Raw genomic sequence first — 20,869 nt, 5'->3', positions numbered from 1 at the left:
CAAAGTCAAAAGTCCAATGGCCCAACAAGGCCCAAATCCTAAAAGCCCAAAATATGGCCCAAACCAATGAAGTCAAACCGAAGGTCCATCTAACTGAGTACGTGGGGCGTACTCAGATCATACGCTTAGTGTACTCCTTCCGGGGCCAATACGCCCAATGTACTCCCCAAATTACCAACCCAACTCATTAAGCACTTAATTAGTTAAGCCAACATGCTAAACTCTCAAATCTGATTCTAAATGGCGACATAAAATGTATAGTTGACAACTTTACACCCATACATGACTTAATGGGCCTGAACACTCAAAAAGAAGATTAATAAAATTCTTAACACTTTCATGGACCAAATTAACCCATAAAGGTTGCATTTTTATGGATAAAGGACCTCAAATGAGCAAAGGTCAAACATCCAGAGCTTCTAGAGTAGACCATAGCTTCATATATGACTTAAAAGACCCAAAATGCATAAATAACACCCTAAGTTGGATCTAGCACATAGAATCATCAAGATGCGAGATTGTTACCTCAAATGGCTTACTAAGGTGAAGATAACTTTGGACGTATAAGCTCAAGCTACTCCCAAGCAACCTCTAAGTGTTCCTCTTCTTATTGTTCTTCACCACAAACACCAAAAAACTCACTTTCATGCTCAAATCTCACCAAATACACTTACGGTTTCAATATTAGGGCCTAGAGTGATGGAGGCTGATCAATAGAATTGTAACACCGTAAATTTTCAAACCAATTTATCATTTAAAACCCAGATTATTCTCATGAAAACATTTCAAAGAAACTCCCAATTATTTAATTTACAAAACACAACTACAAGATTTATTTAATTAATAAGCCAGGATCCTCAAAACATAACTTCTTCTCTGGTGTGTACAACCAAGTCGGTGCCTTCCTGCAATCCTGATAAACCTGAAACACATAACACATAACACATAACACGGTAAGCACGAAGCTTAATGCGTTCCCCAAAATACCACACACAAAATATTAGCCAATCGAGGCTTTATCTCAATAAAACCCTCCAGTCAATGTGTCTCAGTGGGATCCTCCGGTCCCACAACTCAGATGGACCCTCCGGTCCCTCAACTCAGCAGCTCAATATAATACACAGTAAGCATATCACAAAACAAATAGCATGATATCTCAAAACACAGCTCATACACATAAGTCGCTCTAGTCACGCATAAAGTTACCACACAAGGTAAGTATAGTGAGAAGACTCACCTTTATCGACGGTTATAAATTCCTACACTTGTCTCCGTTGCACCACGACCCTACACACTAAGCCAAACAATATTATTCTCAGATAACATTCAAAGTTATACCCAAAGCACAAGGCCCACTCCAAATGGGACCTCTAAGGCCCAACTTAGTAACTCCTTAGGCCTAACAAGTCAACCTAACAAGGCAGTCCCATCAAGGCCCAAAACAGCAAAGCCCATCCTCAAGAACAAGTCCAAGTCCAAAGCCTACAACTCCACTGATCAGATGAACGTGCAACGCTCATGGGCGGAACGCACGGCGTTCGTCGCCGGATCTCTGACGGGGACGCAGGCCAGAACGTGCTGCGTTCCCAGAGATTATGCACGATGTTCCTGACGAAACTCCAATTCTTGTTCTAATGACTTATTCCATTAAGTCCTTTCACCCAATACTCAGATTTGGCCCTAGAAGGCATTTCTCAGCATAAAATTCCCAACTTTATGCCTTGACATGGCTAAATGTTCTCAAACCCAACCCTAACTTTAAACACAAAAACCCAAACTTCATAATCCTTTGCACGGATGGTAGGGATGGACCAAGATCACATTTTTATGACTTATAACACTCAAATACCTCAGAAAAGACGACTTAAATGGTCTACAGTAGCCCATACTCATAAAGACCAAATCTTTGGGACAAAAGCACATAAAACCGACAACTAGCCAGATCAAACACATGATTCACCAAGATGGAAACTTTATACCTCTAGAAGTTTGCAAAGTTGATGAAGGTTCTGGATCTAGAAGCTTTACTCCGTCCATAGTTTGATCACCAAGTTTCTTCTTCTTCAAGGGACAAACATAACAAGTCATCACCTAACTAGATCCATAGGAGAAAGCCACCAAGATTCAAACTTTATACTTTCTGGAGCTAGATCCATAGTATTAGGGCTTGGAACCACAAGCTCCAAGCGAAGCAATGCTTCCTCAAGAAACTCCTTCTTCCACAATAAGCACCAAAAACCTATAATTCACCAAAAAGCTGAAGAATCACTCAAGCGGAGGCTAGGGTTTCCTTCTTAGGGTTGGAGGAGATGGAGGCTGAAGAATGGAAGATTTTTGGGTCCATAATGATGTTTATAAAGGGGCCAAACCCTAAAAATGAGTATTTGAAATAGCTCAACGAATGCCATGCATTCCTTTGGGGAATGCCCTGCCTTCCATCTTGGCCCATGTCACTTTTCCATTGAATGCCATGCGTTCCCATCTGGTATGCCCCGCATACCCAGTTCGGCCCAAAACCCTCCTAACTTCAAATGGTCATAACTTCTTCGTTATAACTCCGTTTTTGACGTTGTTTATATCCTCGGAAAGGTAAAGTGAAGCCCTACACTTCGATCAACTTAATTTTTCTTGAAATCCACTCGAATTCAAATCCAAAAATTCAAGAAAGGCCCGCACTAGCACTTTTACCAATACCATTGGGATCTAAAGCACAACTTGAACCCTTTTATCACACAACCCACCTTACCATATCCAAGAAGGGCCTAAAAATTTCTCCTTCAAAACATCAAAACCTTCTCATACTCAGATTACGGCCCACGGGCCTTAAATAGCAAAACGATCCAAAACAGGATGTTACAAGAATGTCCAAAGGTGGTATAAGTTGTTTGAATATGGTGAAAACCCTAAAAATTAGTGTTTACCCCTGCACCACGTACGCCATGTGTACTACAACATACCTGCATACGTAGGCGAACCCGCGATCTAGAAATGAGCTAGTACGCTAAGCGTACTTAGTGTACACCCCCTATACTAGCTAGGGACTAAAATGATATGATATTTGTATTAAGGGGCTAAAGGAAACATACCAAATTCTCGAGTGTTACAAAAACATCATAAAAAATGAACCAAACACCAAATACTCATAGATCTAACAATGAAACACAATAAATCATAGATCTTTGTGACTTACAAAGGTACGAAAGGTATAAGAAGGCTGGTCTACTAAGTAGAAATGCTTCCATAGCCAATCTTTCAATAACTACTCACAAAAGAACCACTAAATGCACCAAAAGTGGATGAGAGGAGAGAGGATAAGTTCAAAAATCACAAAAGGATGCTAGGGTTTCACAAAGGTTGATCTAGGGTTAGTGAAGGATGATAATGGGAAACCACATGGGTTAATGTCCTTTAAGTAGTCCTCAAAACCCTAAAAAGACGTTCAATCCCTGGGTATGGGCTTCTCGTGCCCTCTAAATGGGCACCCCGGGCTTTCAATGTAACTATCCAGATTTACAGTTCTCATATTGTTATGATTAATTCCTTCAAGCTTCAATCTTCACTTTTACCTTTCCTTATACTTTAGAAACACCAATCAAAGTACGAGAAAGGCATAACTAGGACTCGTTGTTATAATTCTCCCCCAATTTAACTAGATTTGATCCTCGAAATCCTCCCTTCTTAATTATAGAATACAAACCTTATATAAATCCTTTGAGACTTCTCCAAACCACTCACTAATTCTATGCATCGATAACATGTATTCCTAAGATCACTTGAAACTTATACTATGATGTTATTTCAAACCCAAACAATGTATTAACCCAACCTGCCACAATTACCTTTCTCACCACTGAAGATCCAAATAAACTCATAGCGAAACTACTCGAAATCGGAAACTCCAACACCGTAATCATAAATTAGAGCCAATAATAAACATCACGAGATCGAAAAACCCTCTACCTGAAAAATTTGAAATCATACTCTAAGACTAATGATTCCCTTATGATATACATATCACTCTAGTCCCTTCAGCTAGGAACATTACCACCCGCGAAGAAGTGAGTGCCATAACATACCGACTTTAATGAATTGGAAAATGTCTAATCTAGGAAATCATGCCTCAAAAAGTACTTATGACAAGTCATTATCTTATAGCTTCTTACATGCGTACCGATGGACGAAGAATAATCACATGGCTAATCTATACACTCAATCCTAGCTAAAGCGTGCAACCTCATGATAGACCATCCTAGAGAACAATTGTGAATGCCATGGTTTATAGTTTCCAGTTCCACTACTCCTTCATTTGTAGCCAAACTTATCAAAAAAGAAAATCATAAAAAATAGGGATCCAAAAATATATAACATAACAAGGAACTTCTGATGCACGACCATGATTTTTCCAATAAATCAACATTCTTCCAAGTGCCCGACCCTCAACCCGTCAGACACTAAGCCACCAATAGCCTCTCCTTAAGGCTTAAACACTCAAACCACAACAAGGTGGACAATGAGCACAAACCTATGGGCTTGGAAATATGAATTTCGAGTTTTAACCAAACCATTCGCACGTATAGGTTCACGACATGTCATGACACAATATAACCTTTGGAGTGATAGGCTCACAATACTGCACCGATCTTGCCATTATTGCTCTACAGCCTGAAGACTCACGACTAGCACCATGGTGGGCCCATATGCATGTGTCCATCATCCCACCAATCTGCAAGAACCTGGTCAACATCCTTCGTAATACCTGCCAATTATCCGAACACACCTTACAATATACTATACCAGGGACCAACCACGATCGTACCTACAAATGCTAATACCTATCTATACATATTTATATAATTGATATGGTTTGATCATAGTCTTTAATATCAATTATATTTATAGCACACGTGTCACCACCTTAGATCCCCTTACCTCAATTCTCAATAGCCATCAAATACCTAGTATCTAGAGGCTACAACTGCCCTATGATCCGAACAGTGATCAATGTTATGGTCTAACCATTATCCTACCTATCTTATAGACCATCCGTAAACAAGCATCAACATACAAATTCTATGGGGAAAACATGTACATATCCTGATAGGAGTTACGTAAAAAGATATGATGTAAGAGGAAGATAATAGTGAAATTTCAAAAATCTTGGAAGTAAATCAAGTTTGGGGTTAAAGTTTAGGAACATTGTAATGCATATATGATACAAAACGACATAGTGTGTTGTATTGTAACGACCCATAACTTAATACCAAAAATTTTGATTTTTATATCAATGCAACCATTATCAAAAACAATAACATAAAACCATAGTGAAATTCGAGTGTCTCAATAAACATCTAAGTACATCAGAGTCATATAAAATGCGGCAAAATGTGGTGTGTGCAATGCAGTCATCCCAAGCTCTTCCCTTTCAAACCAGAAGTACCTGAAACATATAATGGAAACCATAAGCACAAAGCATAGTGAGTTCCCCAAAATACCACATACCATACATATCAAACATATAATGGGTCTCTCCCAGCATCGAGCCCTACTCGGATTAGATCTGTCAGTCGTCAAGCCTCGCCTGGCATTGGGCCCCGCCTGGTATACATACAAACATGTAAACACATGCAAGAATCACAAAGATAAATAGCATACAATATAATCATCAATCCCTGCCCAGCATCAAGCTCTACCCGGTATACATGTCAGATATCATACATGTAAGAGTCACACACAAAACTAGTGTAACATCCCAATAATTATGGGCCAAAAATTTCATTTTTATTTAAGTGATTTGCATAACGTTTGTAACAAAATATCATTCGACCATATCATTTAATAAAACATGCCTCGCGTTTGTAAACTAAAACGTAAATCATAATAATATCATAGTACAAATCCCAGAATGTCTCATAGTGCAGAAAAACAAGAGCGTGTGTTTGATATGCCACTACTGCGCCAACTCCTTCCCCTTGGCTGAAGAGGTACCTGAAACAACAACTAAAAACCGTAAGCACGAAGTTTAGTGAGTTCCCCCACCGTACCGCATACCAAATAACCACATAACATACAAATATTGTTAGGCATATCTGGGTGCCCGACCTACCCCTTCGGTCCTCTCGACCGGATACTGACTAGCATATATGGGTGCTAGTCTCCCCTTCGGTCCTTTCGACTGGATACTGACTAGCATATCTGGGTGCTGGTCTCCCCTTCGGTCCTTTCGACCGGATACTGACTAGCATATTTGGGTGCTGGTCTCCCCTTCGGTCCTTTCGACCGGATTCTGACTAGCATATCTGGCTGTTTGTCTCCCCTTCGGTCCTTTCGACCAGATGTTGGAGACTATTTCACCCCTACCACTACCACATAACACGTATCACATAATCTATTCAGCATGGCTGGGCATTCCTGCCCCCTTTGGCTCTATCAACCGGTAACCTGGGGAATATCTTCCCTACTATCACTAGCACATAACATCATATCATACACACATATAAACATAACATAGGTAGTGGAAACCCTAGATGAATATCAAAAAGACAATCATCTAATCATACAATTCCTACTAGTGGGCCAACATTGTGGCCTTAGACCGACTGCTACTAGAACGTAACTCACCTCGAAGTAGCTAATGAAAGTCTGCTGGCTAGGCGCCTGACTGCTGTACCGGAACTCCCGGCTACAATTTCCATAAACACTAAGTCAAATACTAATAACTAATCTTAGTGTAAAATGACTATTTTACCCCCCGGTCAAAGTCAACATCCTGGTCAAAGTCAACTTCCTGGTTGACCGGACTCGCCGAGTCCCTTCCATCTGTTCTAGTTTTATATTCATTTCTACTCGTCAATCTTAGCGAAGACTCGACGCGTTCTTCTTTGATACATACATAATTAGTCCAGGTTCATCCGACTCGCCGAGTTGAAGAACAACTCGTCGAGTCTAAGGCAATCTTCATCGGACTCGCAAAGATGCTCATCCAACTCGCTGAGTTCACCGCTATCTTCATAGGACTCGCCGAGTCCAACGTTTTACTCGTCGAGTTCATTCAGTCCTTTTTCTATACAGACCTGATTTGAGCCATGCAGCGGCTCCAAACCACAGATCTAGGCTTCTAGGGCATGTTTATCACGTAAAGTTGCAAACTTTACATGCATGCATGGCTTTAGTAGCTTCAAATGTCCAAACTAAGCTCTTAATGGGGTTTTAAGCTCAAGAGGGACCTTAATCACAAATATGACTGAAACTTAACACTTCTAGAAGGTAATGGGAGTCCAGATTTGAAGTATAACCCAAACATAAGGTTTCTCTATAAAGGATTTGGGTTTTTAGGTCTTAAAAGCAACAATTTAGGGACAAACAAGATCTAATAGATCAATAATCAAGATGGAAACTTTATTACCATAATGGATGACCACAAACGAATGTGTTCTGGATCTAAGTCCCCTTCCTTGGCCTCTTCAACCTCTCCCTTCTTCCACTTGCTCCAAAGTGCACCAAAACTCCCTTCACAAGGCAACAATCACTCAAGCTCACCAATAGAGGCTAGGGTTTCGATAAGGAACGATCTGAGGGTGATGGAGGCTGAGATAGGGCTATAAGGACGTTTAAATAGGGTGCAAACCCTAAGGATTGGGGTTTCCTCCTGACTGGCTTACTCACCGAGTCCAAGCATGGACTCGCCAAGTAGATCACTTAAAGCCTGCATCCAACTCGACATCTACTCGGCGAGTTAGGGCTACAACTCGCCGAGTAGCTCTTACAAAAATAAACATTAATCAAAATAAATACATACCAGGAATGGGGCGTTACAATTAGCATCCTAATCATAATAAACTATGGGCCGACATTGGTGTCATTGACCCGCCAAACATAGTCAAGAAACTTACCTCAAGCTGCTGAATCTCTCAAATAAAATCTCGGACTATCGATCCGAAAATATCCATGTGCTACATCCGTTAAATAATATCCAATTAATAATTGGTCAATAATCTAAAATTGGAATCCTAGTTCGATGTCCAACCTCTCAGGGTAAAAGTCCATTTTACCCTTTCCTCAATTGGTCCAAAAATCTGAGGCCCAATCCAATAGTATCAAAAGCCTAATTTGGCCCAACTTCCTAATTGGGCCCAAAACTCAGCATGGACCTAATTCCAAGAAGGCCTAAAGCCTTATAATGACCCAATATCAAAATAATATTGGCCCAACCAGGACCAAACAAGAAAAGTCCAAAATATGGCCCAAACCCGTGAAAGTTGACCGAAAATCAAACTTTTGAGTATGCTTGACGTACATAGAATTACACTCAATCTACTCCTTTTGGTGCCAGTATGAGATGATTATGCCCCACGTACTCCACAAATGACCAACCCAAGCCATTAATGTAACATACAAAAAAAAAATTAAGTCATATTTAAAACTTTTCAACCATGAAACCAAATAGTGTTTTACAAAGTGTTTTTAAAATATTATTCATCAGAGTGTTACAGAAATATAGTCATATGGATGAGGAGCGGTACGGTAAAGCCTTCGCCTTGCCATGATCTTCGAAAGTACCTGAAACAATAAACAGAAACTGTAAGCTCGAGGGCTTAGTGAGCTACCCCCAAAATACCAATACCACACCGATAATACCATATCAAAAATAGATCATCAACAACATGCATACCAGGCCTTCGGCCTGGCTGGACCGCCCAGCAGGGCCTATAGTCTATTTGGATCTATACCGAGCCTTTGGTATGACTAGACCGCCATACAGGCCTATAGTCTATCCAAATCGCTCATAGGGTATGTTGGCCTTCAGCACAAAGCAGGACCGCCTCAACCCAAACATCAAGCAAATAACCATGTGCAGATAATTAACATATACTGACATAACATATATCAGATACAACTATATCACATATCATCGATCATAGCAATCTTTCATAACCAGAGCACCAACCTAACCAAGTCACTAACATACCAATCCTAACGGATCATAAGAACATAACAACATACTGTCTATCCTGATACCGATCTAGCTGATCAAAACCACATGTAGCATACTATAACCAAGATAACAACTAAAAGGTTGGCCTTGGTGCCTTAGACCCTATTGATATAGTGAGGATAACTCACCTTGCTAGTAGCTCGGAATTATACAGCCCACACCTCCAGATATAGCTCCAACCATTTCGCCTGTACCTATAAGTGGTCCAATCAATAATCACTAAAATTACCAAAATGCCCAAGGGAGGTACAAGACATCCCACCGTCAAATCAAGTCACTGGTCAATGGTTAAGAGTCCATGTTGACCTATTTGCTGAATATAACTCTCTCTCTCTCTCTCTCTCTCTCTACCTCGAGCTCCTCCTGATTCCAGAATTTCTCGACTCGACTCGTTCAGTCTCTAGCAGACTCGCCGAGTCGATACACGACCCAATACATGGAAATCCAATCTGACTCGTCAGGTCATCTCCCAGACCCCGCCGAGTCCATGTGTGACTAATTTGGACAAAACCCTACACGACTCGCCGATTCATCTCCCAGACACGCCAAGTCCATACACATACTCTCATGATCCAACGATTCTGAAGTATCCCTTTGTTCTAATCAGTAGATCTAGGTCCCTAGAGTGCATTAGCAATGTAAACTTGCTACCTTTACATATTTGGATGACTTAAATTCCATATTTAAGCTTGAAATGGAACTTTACTCATAAACAAGGGTTCCTTCATGAACCTATTAAGAACTTTATGAACTTAGGGCTCAAAAGAGGTCTAGATCTGGAGTGTCAACTTCAAATCTAGCTCCTATACCATAATCCCTTCATGAATAGCTAAAGAGAGCCCTAATCTTCACATATGAGAGATTATAGAAGAAAATAGATCAAGGTAACAGCTTGTTACCTCCAAAACGTGCCCAAGCTGAAGTAGACTCTGGATCCACAAAAAATCCTTGATGCTAGCCTCTTGATATACAAGTTTCCTTCACAAAATCACTTCCCAAAGCTCCAAAACACTCTCCAAGCTCACACTCACAAAAATTAGGGTTTTTGGCTCTCAAGGGTTGATATAGGACAGTGGGAGGCGCTAATGGTCCAATATGTAGGGTGCAAAAACCCTAAAATTTAGGGTTTCCTCTGCCAGCTCCTACTCGTTGAGTTCCCCATGCCGACTCATCGAGTCACTCATTAAACGACGTGCCCTGACCCGCTGCTACTCAACGAGTCATAGCGTCAACTCATCAATTAGGCCTTAAAACATGAAATCTAATGGAATAATAATGATACCTGACAGTTGGGATGTTACTATTAAGCACTTAATCGATTAAGCCAATAAGAAAAAGTCTCATATTTGATCCTAAATGGTGACTTAACATGTAAAGTTGGCAACTTCGCTCCTATGCATGCCTTAATGGGACCCAAAACTCAAAAAGAACCATATTAAGGATCCTAACACATCCATGGACCAATATAACTTCATAAAGGTTTTATTTTTATGGATAATGGTCCTCAAAGGTGGTAAGATCTAACATCTATGTCGTCTAGAGTAGACCATAATCTCAAATATGGCTTAAAAGACCCAAAAAAAATGCACAAATAACACCCTAAGTAGGATCTAGCATAAGGAGCCATCAAGTTGAGAGTTTTTTTACCTCAAATGGGTTGCAAAGATGAAGATGACTCTGGATCTACAAGCTCGAGCCACACCCAAGCAACCTACAAGTTTTCTTCTTCCTATACATCACCAAAAACTCACTTCCAGGCTCAAATCTCCCAAATGGCAGTTAAGGTTTAATCTTAGGGTATAAAGAGATGGAGGTTATTTATTAGGAGGTCCAAGGTTTCCATGAGTTGTTTAAATAGAACACAAACCTTACAAATTAGGGTTTCCCCCTGCATTGCGTACGCCCCGCGTACTCCTACATACACCCAACGTACATGGGTGCATCCGCGATCCAACCAACGAGCCAATATGCTAAGCGTACTCATGGAGTATGCCCTACGTACTAAGCTAGGGACTAAAACGAGAGAAATTTTACAATAAGGGTTAATAAGAAACATACCAATAATCTCAAATGTTACATGCATTAAGGTACATAAACTTAAATACCTCTTACGGTATATTCACTTTTCCCATATATATATATATATATATATATATATATATATATATATATATATATATAACATCCAAAATCAGAGTAAATTTTCATTTTTCAAAAACAAACCAATGATCATAATTGTTTACAAAACATTGTTACAAAAGTGATAATCAATAATCAGAGTATCCTAAAATCCAAATAACATAAAATCCAAAGGATGTGCACAATCACACCTATGCCTTACCATGACCATCTGAGGTACCTAAAACAATAAACAGAACCTGTAATCCAAAGCTTAGTGAGTTCCACCAAATTACCACCATACAAACATATAACCAACCAAATATCGAGTCCACAACCTCCTGGTTGGATTAACTTTGGCTCACAACCTTTCGTTCGTCTTGCCCAACGCATACCGAGTCCACAACCACTTAGTTGGATTACCCCTGGCCCACAACGTCTTGGTTCGAATGCCCCAGTGTGTTGTCTGACAGCATCAAGAAGTACAATCTCAACCCCACCATACCATGTTAACATGTATATAACAAATAGCATATATCCAGCCATATATAATCATATAACCAGTTAACAAAGAGGCAAATCTACAGATCACTACCGCATAGCAACATCCTATAAACCAGGGAATAGATCTAACAAATCACTACACCATAGCATATATCCTCTATATCAGGATACATAAACTAATGGGCCGACATTAGTACCTTTTGATGGGTTTTGAGCATTTTAACACTTCCTAAGTGTACATGCAACCCTAATAACCTTGGATATATGTTTGTCTAATAATCATGCAAAGTTGAATTTCAAGGTTATATTCCTATGTAGCATACATGGGGAACAATTTTTAAGTTGAGTGAAAGATAGAATAACATACCTTGTTGTTGCTTATGATCCTCGAAATCTTGTGAGCCTAGCACCCTAAGTGTGATGCCTCAAATGCTTCACATAACACCAAATGCTTTTGGAATGACTTTAAAGAGAATACACACTTCTAAAATCGCCCTAGCCCTCTTGTTTCTTATGTGTTGCCGATTTTGGTGGAGAATATGTTCTTTATATATTGTTGACACATCTAGAGTTACACCATGTGTAACAACCTAAAATTTCCGTATCATTTATTGTAACTCTTTCGTAGTACCAATCGCGCAACCAATCGTCGTTTCTAAATTCGATTTCCGATCTTCCGTTTAATTATGTCATTAACTGGTACGTATTTAAAATGACTTAATGGGTGTCTTAATACATTTATAAATCATTTTAACACCCAACTTTAATGATCGGAATAATTCTAGAATTTACCGTATCGGGTTACGACAACTCAATCGGGTACAACCAAAAGCCTCGTCTAACGCCGGTATCGGGTAGAATTCCACCGTGTCCAAAACTTAAACACTATATAAACGTGTTTAAGCCTCCATTTGAAGCCTTTGTTCAATTTCTCATTTAACTCTCACAACCTCTCTCCTCATCCCAAAATCAAGGTCCAAAACAAAGATTTAAGGCTTGAAATCAAAGAGGTAACACCCCTAACTTGTTATTCAACCTCTTTAGCCTTTAAATTGATGTTTAATTTGTGTTTTGGGACCAAGAACATGAGTTTACAGCCAAGGAACAAGCTTGGGCCGTAAACTCATATAACATGGGTTTTTAAGCCCTAAAACCCCTCCTAAGCAATGTTGGACATTAGATATGGCTTAATGACTTAATGGAAAGGACTTATAACATTTAAATCATTGATTTTGAGCGATTTAAAGGAGTTTACAGCCAAGACATATTCTTGGGTCGTAAACTCATGTTCAAGGGGTTTTTGAGCCAAATAACCCTTCAAAATCATAGTTGGGACTTAGATATGACCTTAAGGCTTACTAATCTGGACTTGGAACACCTTAAACATGATTTTTGGGAGACAAAAGTGAGTTTACGGCCAAGACATATTCTTGGGCTGTAAACTCCTCTTAAATGGGGATTTAGAGCCTTAAAACATGTCCAAATGCCTTAAAACTCAACCAATGGCCTTGTGGTAAAATCTAGATGCATCTAAAAATAGTTTAAGGGTTTTAAACACATCAAAAATGTCATTTATAGGAGTTTATGGCCTAGGAACATACCTCTAGGCCGTAAACTCATAAAAAGTGTGTTAAATGATGTTCTAAATTCATAACAAGGCTTGGAAAATTAACTAGAATCACATGTGATTGTCCTTTGTAGCTCAAATCAACTTATCTTGGCCATAGGTGAGTTTACGACCGTAAACTCTTATGGGGTGGCCGTAAACTCCCATTTAAGTGTTAAAGTTTCATACAATCCATTCCAAGGCATTTTAGAAATCCATTCCAACAATCCCCATGTCCATTTAAGCCATTTAAACACTCAAAACTACACCAACATGAGTTTACGGCCGTAAACTCATGTGTGTGTGTGTGTTCTATGGCTGTAAACCCCTTAAAATTTTTACTCTCGGGGAGTAAACTCAAGTCCCAAGTCCCTAGTGCCATTACATGTCCGATGATGTCACCCGGGTCACTCCAAACGCTCGTTTTGAGGTGTTTAACCTCGTTGGAGTGTAATGTTCCATATGATTAGTGAATGTATCCCTAATTATATATATATGGACATTATTTCATTTTACATAGGGACATCGCGAGTAATCAAAACCCGAACCAACGTCTAGTATTCAAAACCGACACGTTTCCGAGTCCAGTGAGTTCATACCCCTACCCTTTTTCACTGTTTTCACTGTTTTCAGGGGGAACACAAGCAAAGTACAAGGGAATTCTTGTACTCAAAACATGTTTTCAAATGTGTGTTTCATATTTCATATGCTTTTATTACTGCTCATCACAACTGATAACCATTTGAACATGCAGATCACCTAACATATATTTATGAAATAGGTCTTTAAACTGTTATGTTTTACACATATTTCACAAATGGTTTTCCACATTTTATCAGTTAAAAGCATGACATTAAACATTTGATTATAATACATGTACACTGTTTTGTCCTCGGTAACACTCCACACACATACGCGAGTGGAGGACTATCATATTATTACTAGTAAATTTGTTAATCCTATATGATTGGAGACACGTCCTCGGAGAACACTCCACCGAGATACGTGAGTGGAGGACTACACCCATAACCAGAATCTCTGGTATTTAGAGAGTGTGACTTGAGTGTATAGATCTATACGGGGCTGACTACCCCACACCTGGCTGCTAGCTACAGCCAAACCGAAATGGTTCAAGGGTGACGAAAGTCATAAGTATGTGGACTACTTATTGCCACGTGTGGACTACTTATTGCCACATGTTTCAGTCTATTGTATGGTTATGGAACTCACAATTAGGATAACAGAGATTTACTTATAGTAATCATGAACCACTTTATACATCTTTTACATCTTTTACATCTTTTACATCTTTCACATACTGCAACTAACATTCAGGAAAGTACGGGATTTTCCTGGGGGAAAACATGGAACCTAATCACAATTACATCTTTTACATCTTTAACATCGTTTACATTAGAAACCAACATGCAGGAAAGCATGGGGCTTTCCTGGGTAATACTTACATATCAACAAGAGTAACAAACTGAATAACATTACATCTTTTACAATTTGTAACAAACAATAATGAAAGTATGGGACTTTCCTGGTAACACATGATAAGTAAACAGAACAGTTTAACAAGTCAGATAACCAACTATACATTTTCATATGAGTAGACATGTTTTCAGTGTACAACTTACTATACTTTACATTTGTGAAACAATAACCAACTATTAAGAAATATGGGATTTTCTTAGTGTACATAACATTTCAGAATCATAAAGGATACTCGAAACATTTTCACAAACAAAAACCGCTTATGAACTCACCAGCTTTATGCTGATTTTCAAACAGCTTCTGTTCTCAGGTCAGCGTTAGAACAGGTACTCGAAGATCATTTTGCTTGAAGATGGTGCACATGAAGATCCGTTTCTTTTGTTTAGATATATTATGTATCACAACTGTACAAACTTTACTTTTGAAACAACTGTAAAACTTTATTATGTAATGTAATGGTTGTTTTGCTTTACTTACTATGTGCATGGGATTTGATACTCAATGTGGAGTCAACCCCAGAAATCTTTCCGCCTTCAGTTTTCGGGGTGTGACACCATGTAAACCCTAATGTGCCATGGCTTTTCATTTCCATGACCCATGGGTTTGTAACTCCCCTGGAGCATCCTATGGGTGGAACCCAACTTGATAATCCATGGAGCCTCTTAGCCCACTATACAAGTTATGGATGATTTACATAATCAACCCATATATTTAATTAGTTATCTTTTAATCACTTAATTAATTCTAAATTAATTCTTGATCAAACTAATTAAATAATACTATTAATATATTAGAACTTATAATATATTAATAAACCACAAGTGTTATTTCTCTCATTTAGTCTATCCAATTGTTTGGTGCCATGCAACCCAAATGGACCATGCCGGGTTGGGTCAAGTACATACCAGAAATAGTTATGGACTTAGACACCTTATCCAACAGTCTCCCATTTGGATAAGTCTAATAACTATAACTGTAATACTTTAGGAACCGAACGACAATCATATCTCTTTCAAGGTCTCTCAGAACTGAGAAGATGATGATACACCATTTAAGATAAGTGATCATATAATCCTCTGTTCGAGATATCAGCCGGAAAAATACATGGAACAATGTCTTACTTATTGTCCAACAGTTTGTTTCCCAATTTCCGATTTGTTTGACAAAGAACTTAATTGAACACGTCAACTTAGTTCTGACCTGGCCTAGTACATAGGTTAAAACAAAATCATCGAGGGGACTAGATATCAGCTTCTAATCCAAGAAGGAATAGATAAACTTCGACTCATATGTTTGTTCTACCACTCATTGAATTATACACAAGAGCACGTTTTATAACATCGAGTTAGCAATGCGTTTTCGTACAATGAATGCGTAACCAACTCATAAGTAACAAATCATATCTCTAGGTTTAAATACTTATATTATATTACCGTCTCATGATCACTTGAGATAAATTCCATGAAGTTATTCCAGTGAGTGTGGGTTGAGTCCAATGTACAGAACTTATGAGCACTGATGATTGTTGTAGCCATGTCAAACAACTTAGACCTCTGAAACAAATCATGTCAGTCGTGATTCATACCTACTTCCGACATATGACCGATTGTGGAAGTACGAATAATATGATATACCAAACATAATTATTTTGGAAGTCAAAACATGCAAAAGAAATATAGTAAATGATCGACAAGAGATAGCAACACTTTACTCATGAATAAAACACCTTTTATTCATCATCTAATGTCAATTACACTTTACAAATTTCAAGGTTATATAACTACTAAATCTAATATCATCCTTCAGCCCTATGCTCCAAGCATGCTGTAGATGCTTAACCCGAGTCAGTCCCTTCGTGAGGGGATGTGTTGGATTCTCATCCGATGATACCCTCTTTGCCACGAGGAGTCCTTATTCTATTCGATGTATGGTGAAATGGTATTTTCTGTCAATGTGTCTGGATCTCCCGTGATCCCTTGGTTCCTTGGCTAAGGCAATAGCACTTTCACTATCACAGAAAATTTCCATTGACTCCTTAATAGCTGGTACAACTCCATGGTCTCCAATGAAGTTCTTCAGCCATATCGCCTCCTTTTCTACCTCGATAGCTGCTATATACTCTGATTCGCAAGTTGAATCAGCCACTATCTCTTTCTTGGAAATCTTCCAAGAAATTGCTCCTCCGTTTAGGGTAAAGACCCAGCCTGACTGAGAGCGGAAATTATCCATATCAGTCTGAAAGCAAGCATCACTATACCTTACAACACTCAAGTCTTCACTCCCACTGAGGTTAAGGACCCAGTCCTTAGTCCTCCGTAGGTACTTGAGGATATTCTTTACCGCAGTCCAGTGTGCCTTGCCAGGGTTCCCCTGATACCTGCTAACCATGCTCAATGCAAAGGCTACATCAGGTCGAGTACACGTCATAGCATACATGATCGATCCTACAACCGAAGTATAAGGTATTCGACTCATTTCTGCTATCTCAGCCTCAGTACTAGGGCTTTATGTCTTATTCAATCTGGTGTTACTCTGGATGGGTAACTCTCCTTTCTTGGAGTACTGCATGCTGAATCTCTTCAGCACCTTATCCAAGTAGGTACTCTGACTAAGTCCAATTAGTTTATACTCTGGTCTCTCAAGATCCTTATCCCTAGAATATAGGCAGCTTCTCCTAGGTCCTTCATAGAGAAATACTTCCCAAGCCAGGACTTAACTTCCTGCAAAGTTGGGATGTCATTTCCTATGAGTAGTATGTCATCCACACACAATACCAAAAAGCTAACTATACTCCCATTAGATTTGACATATACACAAGATTCATCTTCACTCCTAGAAAAGCCAAATTGCTTGACTTTCTCATCAAAGAAAAGATTCCATCTGCGTGGTGCTTGCTTTAACCCATATATGGATTTCTCAAGCTGACACACTCTATTAGGGTACTCTATGTTCACAAAACCCTCTGGCTGACTCATGTAAACATCCTTAGCCAACTTTCCATTAACGAAAGCGATTTTGACATCCATTTGCCATATTTCATTGTCATGAAATGCGGCTATGGCTAACAGAACCCTAATACACTTAATCTTGGCCACTAGAGAAAAAGTCTCATCATAATCAACTCCTGGAGTTTGTGAGAAACTCTTTGTAACCAGTCGTTCCTTATAAGTGTGTACATTACTATCCATGTCGGTCTTCTTCTTCAAGATCCATTTGCACCCTACAGTCTTACAACCTAGTACAATTTCAACCAAGTTCCAAACTTGATTTTCATACATGGACTGTATCTCGTTGTCCATTCCCTCTTTCCACTCAGCTGACTCAGGGCCTGCCATGGCTGCCGCGTAACTGTTAGGCTCATCCAGACCTATTAGCATCCCATCAATGATAAGTGTATCACCTTCCGCAGTAAAATGGAATCCATAGTAATGTTCAGCTGCATTCCTAACCCTTGTGGAATGCCTCAGAGGTACAAACATGTCAAATTGGCTCAACAGGAGTTTCCTCCTCAAGTTGAGTGCTAGGGTTTGAAGTTCCTTCACCGCTTGACTTTTGAATTTCTTCAAGGTCAACTTGTCTCCCACTGTTTCCTTAGCTTATGAATTCTCTCTCTCTCTCTCTCTATCTCTCAAGAATGCCCTCCTAGCTAGAAAGACCACATTTTCACTAGGTCTGTAGAAGAGGTAACCAAAGGATTGTTGTGGGTATCTGATGAAAATACACCTCTCGCTTCGAGGTTCGAGCTTATCATGAGTCTCGCATCTCACAAAAGCCTTGAAACCCTAAATCTTGATGTGGTCTAGTTTGGGTACTTTACCAGTCAACATCTCATGAGGATTTTTGGCAACTTTCTTTGTAGGGACGAGATTAAGGATATGGGTGGAAGTCTATAAGGCATACCACCAAAATGAGATTGGTAGGGAAGCTCGACTCATCATGGAACGAACCATGTCCAACAAGGTTCGATTAAGCCTCTCAGTGATGTCAATTGTGAGCCAATCTCACATTCCCTAAGATAGTCAAGGAACTTTGAACTAAGATACTCACCACCTCGATCGGATCGAACCATCTTAATGTTCCTACCCAATTGATTCTCGACTTCCTGTTTAAACTCTTTAAACCTTTCGAAAGTCTCTGACTTACGCTTGATTAAGTAGACATATCCATATCTACTGTAATCATCAGTGAAAGTCAAGTAATAACGATTAGCATCCCTTGTGGCATGTTTGAAGTGCCCACACTCATCCGTGTGTACAAGATCCAACAAACCTTCACCCCTCTCACAAGAACCTATGAAGGGTGACTTTGTCGTTTTTCCAAGTAAGCATGATTCGCAACTATCATCTGACTTTAGGTCAAATGACTCCAATACTCCATCCTTTTGGAGTTGGCCTATGCGTTTCTTTCTTATATGTCGAAGACGATAGTACCATAATGATTCTTTATCCAAGTTATTATCCTTAACATAATCAATACACAATACATTATTTCCTAAGTTATCAACCACAGATACAGTTTCATACACACCATCAGAAGGTAATGCTTTAAAATAAAGAACATTATTAAAGAAAGCATTAATCGAACATACTTCATTATCAAATGAAAAGGTAAAGCCTTGTTTATACAATGCATGAATGGAAATAATGTGTCTTGCCATTTCTAGTGAATAACAACATTTATTCAAATCTAAACTAAACACATTACTTAGCGATAAAGTATAAACTCCAATCTTGGTGATAGGTAGAGCTTTCCTATTCCCCATGATTAAGTTTATTCTTCCTTGCTCCACATTCTCACTTCGTTTGAGTCCCTGCAAATCAGAAAAGATATGAATACCACAACCAGTATCAAGGACCCAAGAGTTAGAATGGGTGAGTTATTAGATAAGATAGTGAAAATACCTGCATGGTTGGGTTTAGCTTTCCCATCCTTCACATCTTGCGGGTACTTTCGGTAGTTCCGCTTCTAATGTGATTTTTCATGGCAATAGAAGCATTCAGCTTCTTTCGGGTCAGAAGAAGGAGTGACGAAAATTTTCTTGGTTCCACTTGAAGAAGAGCGATCAAGGGTCCTAGCCTTGGTATACTTCGAAGAGCTCTTCCACTTCTTCCCTCAATTTTTCCCGATTTCCAAAACTGGGGCGGAGTTTGGAGTAGGAGTGTTAACAACCGACTTCCCCTTAAGACCTATTTCTGTGGTCTTGAGAAGTCCCTGAAGTTTGCTGAGTGTGACATATTCCTTATTCATGTGATATGGCATGCCGAATTGATCATAGCACGATGGTAAGGAGTGCAAAATGATATCTATTGCAAGCTCCTCAGAGAAGTTCACATTAAGCTTCAGCAACCGATCCAGATACCTATGCATTTTCTGCATGTGGCTCACGACAGACTCTCCGTCCTTCATCATGGTTGTTATCATGGAGAAGATGATCTCATACGTCTCTTGTCGTGCAGTTTGATGGTATATTTCCATCAGATCTTGGTGCATTTCAAAAGGATAGAAGTCCTCATAGGACTTTTGGAGTTCTGTTGTCATTGTAGCCAACATGATGCATGCCACTTTGGTAGCATCCCTTTCATGTGCCTGGAAGTCAGCGATCTCATGGGGAGTTGCAGTGGTCTCATCAATCTCCTTAAGCTCCATATCAAGAACATATTCTTTGTCCTCATACCGGGTAATCATCCTGATGTTTCTGATCTATTCATTGAAGTTGGATCCATCAAATGTGACTTTCCCACATAAGTTCATAAGGGTAAAGGAGCCATTAGGATTAGAGCCAAAAGCAGCATTGTTGGAAGACATCTAAAAGAAAAGGACAAGATTAGTTTAGATGTTAAGAGACTCCTTAATAAAACACCCAAATGTAGTATTAAGGTTAGGATCCGATCACAATATATTATAACTTAAAAGAGGTATGTCCTACTCCAAGCTATAACATATTTAAAAGGTAGGTGAATGACCAATTTCCACCATGAAAAACGAAATATTAAATATTAGGTTTTTGATTGGTTCTTAGAAATTCCTAGATTCTTTTGATATTCAATGAACTTTTCAAAGGCATGTTTCAATCTCGAGTGTGCCCTCCAAGTTTTGTGACTGGGATACCGAGGATCAAAAAATGAGGTGTGAAGTAACCATAAAAATCACTT

This window comes from Lactuca saligna, chromosome 4 (genome assembly GCF_052625555.1).
Source record: "Lactuca saligna cultivar CGN05327 chromosome 4, ASM5262555v1, whole genome shotgun sequence".
Classification (NCBI taxonomy): domain Eukaryota; kingdom Viridiplantae; phylum Streptophyta; class Magnoliopsida; order Asterales; family Asteraceae; genus Lactuca; species Lactuca saligna.
This window is presented reverse-complemented; position numbering follows the sequence as displayed.